Source organism: Hyaena hyaena, unplaced genomic scaffold, assembly GCF_003009895.1.
Source record: "Hyaena hyaena isolate Hyena2069 unplaced genomic scaffold, ASM300989v1 scaffold_65, whole genome shotgun sequence".
NCBI lineage: Eukaryota > Metazoa > Chordata > Mammalia > Carnivora > Hyaenidae > Hyaena > Hyaena hyaena.
In genome coordinates this window covers 1437720-1446546 of record NW_024080697.1, presented here as the reverse complement: position 1 = coordinate 1446546, position 8827 = coordinate 1437720, and positions in this window count along the sequence as shown.

The window sequence follows — 8827 nt, the reverse complement described above, 5'->3', positions numbered from 1 at the left end:
GTCAGGCAGCAAACGTGAGTGTCCACTCCGCAGGGCTCCGCGCGAGGACTGAGTGCAGGCCACCCTTTCTGCAGGCCTCAGCAGCAACGTCCCTCCCTCTCATGGCAGTAACCCTCTGGATGACCCTGCGTGGGCCCTGCCACCTCTACCTGAGCTTTCTCGGCCAGGCTGTAAAGGAGCCCAGCGGACATACAGCTGGCAGAAATGCAAACGGCCGGTACTCATAAGGAAAAATGTCCAAATCAACAGCCTCATAACAGGGAAACATGCCCAGAGGCAACCCTGAAATACTGCTTTCACAGAACTGATGGCAAAGAGGTAAACAATCGATAATACCGAGGTTGCCAGGGGTAGGGATCTCATTGCTCTTGGACATTGCAGGGAAGAGTGTGAACTGGAACAGCCTCTCTGTAGAACAACTTGACAAAAAGCCTCAAAAGTCCTTGACCTGGAAATTCTCCTCCTAGGAATTTAAGGGACCTGACAGATATGTATAAAGATGCTCATTGTAGCATTGTTAATAACAGAGCAAACATTAGCTATAACGTGAATGCCCAATTATAGGTAGATTTGAAAGGAAAAATTTAGCCACATGGTTGCAGGTATCTCCTGGGGAGACGAACATTAAAAATGATACCAAATAGCACTCTCAAACTTCACACATTTTTTTTTTTTTTTTGGAAAGAGAGAGAGCACAAGCACCCATGGGGAAGGGGCAGAGGGAGAGAGAGACAGAGACAGACAGAAAATCCCAAGCAGGCTCTGCGTTCAGTGCAGAGGCCCTCAAGGGGCTTGATCCCACAACTGTGAGATCATGACTTAAGCAGAAATCAAGAGTCAGAGGCTTAACTGACTGAGCCACCCAGGCGCCCCAGCACTCTCAAACTTTAAGATACATAAGAATTACCTGGGGATCTTGTCAAAGTGAAGATTTTGATTCAACAAGGCTAACATCAGATCTAAAACCCTCCATTTCCAGCAAGCTCCCAGGCAGTGCTGGTGTTGCTGGTCCCATAGGATTTTCACTACTGGTATGAAAAGGCTGGTCACTAAAATATGATAGAATGGAGAAAAACAGGCTACCAAACAATGAGATGCCATTTTTATAAGAAAAAAAAAAAAAGTATGTGAGGGGCACCTGACTGGCTCAGTCAGTTAAGCGTCCGACTTCAGCTCAGGTCATGATCTCACAGTTTGTGAGTTCTAGTCCCACGTCAGGCTCTGTGCTGACAAGCACAGGGCCTTTTTGGGATTCTGTCTCCCTCTTTCTCTGCCCTTCCCTCTACTTATGCACACACACACACACACACACACTCTCTCTCTCTCTCTCTCCCCCCCCTTGCTCTCTTTCAAAATAAATAGATAAACTTAAAAAAAAAAAAGAAAAAAGATACATGTGCATTGAAAACACCTAGAGGCATATACAACAAAATATTAATAGGGGTTTTCTCTGGGTGAGGAGATTGGGTGATTTTTATTTTATGCTTTATGCTAATTCATACTTTCTACAATGGATGTATATTGTTTAATGAAAACAAAGTGACTGTGCATATACTGCTAGGCCACACCTCGAACATGAGAGGTGAGTCTCACGGGAAGGGGAAGCATTTCCGAGACCAGGTATGGGAAGTGTTCCCCTTGGTGCAAGAGCCAGCCCTGAACTGGAAAGGCCTGGCCAGGCAGCCTGGGAGAGGGAGTCCTCTGGACTTGGCCATGAGGATGGGGCAAAGTTAGGGGGACCCCAGGTGGTAGACTAGCAGACGAGCCGTACGTGTGCAGGCAGGCACAGGCCTGGAACCGAGGCCACCAGGACCCTGACACTGGAACACGGAATGACCTATTCCTATTCCCTCGGTGTTTGTGTTCCTTTTGTCCTCCGTTCCTCGGAGTACCCACTGGAACCAAGAGGGTGGGAGCGGTGGGAGTCAGGAAGTGAGACACCCCTGAGGGAAGGTGAACCTTGTTTCAAGGGCCGAGATCGGATTCCCAAGATGGCTCCTCCGATCTTCTCCCAGGCCCAGCCTCCATGGATCTGGGTTTTCTTCGATGGGGAACGGGTTTTCTGCGCAAAATGGATGTCGCATTCACCTGCCTCAGGACAGGGAGTGCCCTAGAGAGGACTGTTAAGGGTCTGCTTGGTATTTTGTGCCATAACCTGCTGGATGTGCTTACATAAGTCCCTGCGACTTCCTCAGCCATGACACAGAGGAAAGTTCCCTGGGGGTCTCGTGGGCCTCCCAAGACCGTGAGCTTCAAATACTTAAAAAAAATTTTTTTTCTTTTCAATTTGTAAAGGATATACCAAAGCTGAGAAGCCCGCCTATCCTTTTGTTCTTTTTTAGAGAGAAGATGACATGACTCTTCCATATTGCACTGTGGGGTCTACTTCCCAGACATCTTACCTGCCCTGACCACAGGCACTAGAAGTTCGTTTTCCTATGCCACTAGTTCTTCAAGTATGAACAGCATATGAGATGACTTGGGGTGTGGGGTTTTTTTTTAACTTTTCATTTATGTATTTATTTTGAGAGAAAGAGCGAGAGAGCTGGCACAGAGACAGAAGGAGAGAGAGAATCTCTGTGCTACTAGCACAGAGCCTGACACAGGGCTTGAACCCACAAACTGTGAGATCATGACCTAAGCCAATATTAAGAGTAGAATGCCTAACCTACTGAGCCACCCAGGCACCCTAATTTGGGGCGCGTTTGTGATAATTTTGGCTAGTCCTAAATAACATTGACATTATGGAGTGAGAAAATTATCTGCCTTCCAATCCTCTTTCCATCTTCCTAATGAGTTAAGGAGAGAGCCTCAGTTAGGAACTAACGTGTCTCTAATACCTCATAAACGAAGGGAGAGCTGGCTCAGAGTCTATACCTGCAATATCCACCTAGAATTTAATTTTTTTAATTTTTTTTTTTACTTTTTATTTTTGAGAGGGACAGAGAGAGAGAGACAGAGAGAGACAGAGAGAGACAGAGCGTGAGTGGGCAAGGGACAGAGAGAGAGAGAGAGAGAGAGGGAGACACAAAATTGGAAGCAGGCCCCAGGCTTCGTGCTGCCAACACAGAGCCTGATGCAGGACTCAAACTCACGAACCGTGAAATCATGACCTGAGCCAAAGTCGGACGCTTCACTGACTGAGCCACCCAGGCACCCAACCACCTAGAATTTAATTGACTTTTACAGTTACCTTCCTAAGGTAGTGGTATGAAGTTTCTTTTAAAGCTTGTTTCTTTTTGGGGCGCCTGGGTGGCTTAGTCGGTTGAGTGTCCGACTTTCGCTTGGGTCATGATCTCGCGGTTCGTGGGTTCGAGCCCCGCGTCGGGCTCTGTGCTGACTGCCAGCTCAGAGCCTGGAGCCTGTTTCAGTCTGTGACTCCCTCTCTCTCTGACCCTCCCCTGCTCACCCTGTCTCTCTCTCTCTCTCCTAGAAATAAATTTAAAAAAAATAAAAAATAAAAAGCTTGTTTCTTTTTAAGAATCAATATACACAAATAAATAATAGCGTAGGTGATATTTGGATAGGGCGAGCGTCATGAATGTGCCATCTCTCTGCTGGAGAGAGGCTGGAAGTGGTCCCTCTGATGGACTCTTCTGAGTCCTCTTCTGAGGACCTCCCACCCCAACTGCTACTTACATCAGCTCTGGGTCTTAGGGGCTACGCCTTAGCTTTTCTTCCTAATATTGCTGGTTTCGAGTGTGTCAGGGGCCAAGAGTGTGTCTTAGACCCCAGTACCCAGCACAGGGCCTGGAACCGAGTAGGTGTCATTCAAAAAGTACTGAAGGGCCTGAGGTTGGAGGTCAGGGCTGAGAAACTGAGTTTGGTCTAGGTCCCTGGCCAACTGTGTGGCCCCGGACAACTCACTTCCCTCTTGTCACTAGACTGCCTCACAGGGGTGTTTTCAGCACACTAAGTATATGAAAGAGGTTGGAACCACCAATGTCTGTAAGGGATTATGAATATTATTATCGGTTGAATTATAGATCCAGTGTCACTGAGAACTGAGTGCAGATAATGAGAAGTGAAGACAAGGTGGGAAGAAAAGAGGGGGTGGTGAGATGGGTGGGGGGACATAGGGATGCTGGAGAGGCAGGATGCCCTGGCCCGTGCCCCTCCTTCACAAACTGATCTAGGTTTGGGAGGACCTGGAAGCTTCCCCCTGTTAACTTCAGGTATAACCGCCCTCTGCCCCCGCCCCCAAGCCCACCCCCGAGACTCCCCAGCAACGTCTAGCACAGAAAGCTTGGTCTTTGGAATCACGTAACTAGTGTTCGAGTTCCAGCCCAGCCCCTCACTGGCTGGGTGACCCAAGATAAGTTACTCAATCTGTTTGTGGCTTATCATTCCCCGCTGCTAAAAAGGGGCCGATGCTCGCTCACAGGGCTGCTGTGAGGATGGAATGAGGTCAGACATGTGCACGTGAGATTGCCACACACTAACTGCTCAGTAAGTGTGGGTTCTGAGCAGCTCCTGCAGGTTCCTGGAAAAAAGATAGGGAAGTGATTCAAGGTATGTGAGGTCATCTGTAGCATCTGATTAGCACTTGAGGAGAAGTGGACTCCCTGAAGGTTCCCTGACCTAAAGCTAGAGTGGAAAAGTTGGAGAGGCCGTTGTAGGTACCCGCCTCTAGCCCAACTTCCCCTCTGCTCTCACCCCTTCCATTTTCCCCAAGGCAGGAGGCAGCGCTGGCCCCTCGGGCCTCCAGGGCTATAGCCTCAAAGAAAGCCCCTGTTCTTCTCCAAGATGAGGGGAGCTGGGGGCAGAGGAGGATCTCTGGAGAAGCAGCCAAATGTTCTTTGACTCACAGAAGAGCCTGGGGCCCAAAGGGCCAGCTGGAGGTCCACTGTCTGTCTGCTGAAGGCTCTGCTAGACTTTCTGTCTCCTCCACCCCTGGGAATCCAACCATAAGAGGAACTAATCTGGCTCCCCTCTGCATCCCTCGCCCCCAACAGTTTCCTTCCTGTGCTCTCTGGGGGAAGATGAGCTCTGGGAAGGGAGGGGTGTGGCTGGCGAGGCAGGTCTAGCTCAGCTGGGCCACATCTGTATCCTTAACAGTGGCTTCCCCATTCCTGCTTCAAGCTGCGGGGGAACGCGGGAGCCCCAGTCCTCCCTAGGAAACGGCGATATGACTCACTCCCCAGGATAAGCCATGGAAGAATGCAGCCTTTTTTCTATAAAACTCATGTAGAACTGTGGAACTCATTTTTTTTTTCACCTTTATAAGGCAAACTGCGGAACAGCACATATGTTAACAGAAAACTCCAAAAATAACTGTGACTTGAGTGAGACAGAAGTTTATTCACCTCTTTCATAAAATAATTCTGAATATAAGCAAGCCGGGGCTGGTATGGCGACCCTGAAAATTTTTAGGGATCCAGTGTCCTTCCAACTCATCTTCCTGGTCCGAGATGACTGCACGCACTCCTACTATCATATTTGAGTCCTAGGCAAAAACTTGGCAAATAGAAATGCTTCTGTCTTTAAAGAGACTTCCCAGAGATTGAACCCAATGCTTCCACTTACTCTCAGAATCCTAAGAAGCCCCGAGGGGGAAAGATTTGCCAGAAGTTAGTCATCAGGCCACAGCCAGCTCTAAAGAAGACTTGGAAATGAACTTTTATCTGGGTAGCACATCCTATCCCATCTCCTCCCACAGCCACTACCCGGTTCAGGCTTCTCTCAGTTCTATAATGACCACAGACCTAGGCTTCCAGCCTCCAGGCCAAACCCACCACCTGCCCTGAGTTGTTTCTACAAAATACACATTTGGCCATTTCACTCTCCTGCTCAAGAACTTTCAATGGCTCCCTAGAGCCCTTGGAATAAACTCTGAACTCTCAGCACTGCCTTCAAACACTTCACAGTCTGACCTCAGCCTTCCCTTCTACATCTTGCTCATCTCTAGACACAGTCCCCCCCCTCCCTTGCACACAGTCCAGCCCCACCAGATTCCTCCATGGTCCTCAAATAATCCATACCTCCCCTTGACTGCAATGCTCCTTTGGCCTTTTGATTCCTGATGAATTTCCATCTATTCTGTAAGACGCTGAATAAGCGTTACCTTCTCTCTGCAAAGCCTTCCTTGGCCCTCTGTAGACCTCCTGGGAGTTTTCTGGAACATTCTCTTTCAGAAGCCTCAAAGTCCTCAAGAGGATAGGCCGTCTAAGATTTAGAGCTGCTCACTGTCTATGAGCATGAGTCGGTGGCAGAAGCTTTGTAGGGTTTTGTTGGCACAGACTTGGTATTGTTTAAGACAACATTAAACCCTCCCCACTGGACCAGAAGCTCCTTGAAGGACGCCACCTTGGTGTCCCCAGCACAGAGCCCGGGGACTGGCACCAAGTAGGGCTGAATGCGCAAAGAACCCAGAGAAGATGCAGCCCCTTCTCTCCCCTGTCGTTAGCTTGAGTCCTGCTGCTTCGCCGGCCAGCCCCCACCACAACCTGCCCAGTGGCTAACACTCCCAGAGATGACATTACAAGGGAACAGATACGAGCCGTCAGACAGATCCTCACCCATTCCACGCTCTTCCAATGACGACATGTTTAGTCTGTACTGTCTCCTCTGGCCTCCTGACCCACAACAGAGACAGCATAGTTCCTGACAGAAACAGAACCCCCTCTCCGCCCCCGGGGTTCTCTACATCGGGGTGAGCACTGAGCAAACACACCAGGCCTCTGGCCTCCCTGCCAGTTCTGGGATGTTGAGTGACAGCCTTCAGACCAGAATGAGTCTCTCCCTAGACTTTGCAGCCTCTGGACACGGTGTCATGAGGTTGAGGGATTGGGGATGGGTCTCTCGGTTGCTGTTTTCCTCAACCTCCCCACAGATGCCCAGGGAAGTCCTTCAGCGACTACCTGGAAAGCAGGCATTATTTTTTTCTTCCTTTGGGGGAGTCCCTACAGAAGATCTTTGTCACACTGCCACCTTGAAGACATGGCTGGGGCATGAAGACCTTCTTCCCCAAGAAGCCTCAGGCCCTGGTTCTAGGGTCCATATCCCTTCCCCTTTCACCGAATCTTCCAGCTTCCAGGGTGAGTGCCTTCTCTGGGGGAAAGGACAGCCAGGATTCCCAGGCCAGGGAGATCCAACACTTGTCTCAATTCCCCACCGCCATCACACACACATCACACACGCCAGCATCATCTTCCTCACTCTTCATGCTCCCAGAGCACTTTGCACCTTGATTCTGGTTTTTCAGATGCTAATTCACAATTATCTGTGATTGTGTATGAATGAGAATCATCTCTGTCTCCTTATGTAAGTGACACAGAGCAGGGGCCCAATGGTTGTGGGTTACCCTCTTCTCTCCCGTCCTCTCCCAGGATTCCCACTCAATGGAGAAGGAGGACCCTGAGGTTAGCTCCATCCCTTGGAGGACAGAAGAATGATCTAGAAGGCTTATCTAAATCTAGAAGAATAATCTAAAAGCCTCCTCTGGGATGGCTTTTCTGCTATCTATGGTGACTATATCCTGGTAAGCTTGCAACTTGGTGGGGGGTGATCTGGCTTACCTCTTCCCCCTTTCTGCAGGAAATGATCATAGCTGACTTTGTTAAGCACATACCACGTCCCAGGCACTGTGCTTATGTGACGGACTTCCACTTTTTCATTTAAACCACACAAGCAGCCTTCGGGTTGGAGTTAGAAAGCTGAAAAGACTAGCCTACGGTCATGTAGTTAGTGAGAAGCAGACTCTGTCCCTGCACCACACCGCCTTCTTGAACAGCCTCAGCTGGTCCTCACCCAACCCTCTCCCTTCTGGGGCTTTGCTAGCTGAGGGAACTCACCTCTCTGAAACTTCACTTCCTCGTCTGACACGTGAGAGCAGCGATACTTCCCTCAAAGGTGCCTGTGAGATTCCCTTAGGTTCAGCATGTCAGGCACAGAGCCTGGTGCACAGGAGCTACCCCCACCCGCTACCATCCCTCAGGCCTCCCCATTGGGGTGGGGGAGGAGAAGGGTGACCTGCTATCCCCAACCACCCAGCTGTCGCAGAGGCGGGACAGCCCCGAGCTGTCGGCTCCCTGAGCTCCGTTCCACATCACAGCCGATTAGTTACAAATAGCTTCCTCTCCTCCTGTATCACTTACACAACAGAGAGAAAGAGGCGATTGTTCCTGAGGGGAAGGTCTCCCAGGCTCCTTCTCACCAGGGCAGCCGAGAGACGAGACGCAATGGGGGAAAGAAGAGAGGTAGGAGGAGAATTGGGGTGTAGTCACAGGAGAGAAGGATGAGAAGGGTCCCTGCATTTGCAGGGAGGGGGGGACTGCTGGGCACCCACCCTGGTGGGCAGCAGGCAGGCAGGGGACGGAGACTTAGCAAGGCTCCTGGGCCGTGAGGGCGGGGGAGGGCGGCGGCTTGGGCGCGCTCGTGAGCCTGATTCCTCGACAGCAGCTTGCCCAGTGGCCCCAGTTGGGGAGGGGCTGCCCCCCTCATTGGGCAGCCGGAGCACAGCAGGTGCCTGGCCTCTGGATATCTGGAGAGCACTGGACACCACCAGGATCTGAACAGATGCCCTGCCTCAAAGCAGCCGTGACTGGCCAGCCCTCCAGCCCCTCTGGTTTCAATAAAGCCCAATCTGGGACTCGGCGTCAGAGAGGCTGCTGGACACGAGGTGCTGGCTGTGGCCCCAGAGCCCTCCTTTGCCCATGGTGGTCCTTGACTCTGCTGTCACCATTAAGCTAGGTCCCTCCATTAAAGCCGAAGGCCAAGCACGCACAGAGGACCCCTTTGTCATCCTCTTAGCACAGCTGAGACCAGCTGGCATTTTCACAAAGGGCTTACTAAATGCTAAGGGAGAACAAAAGGGAAATAATTACAG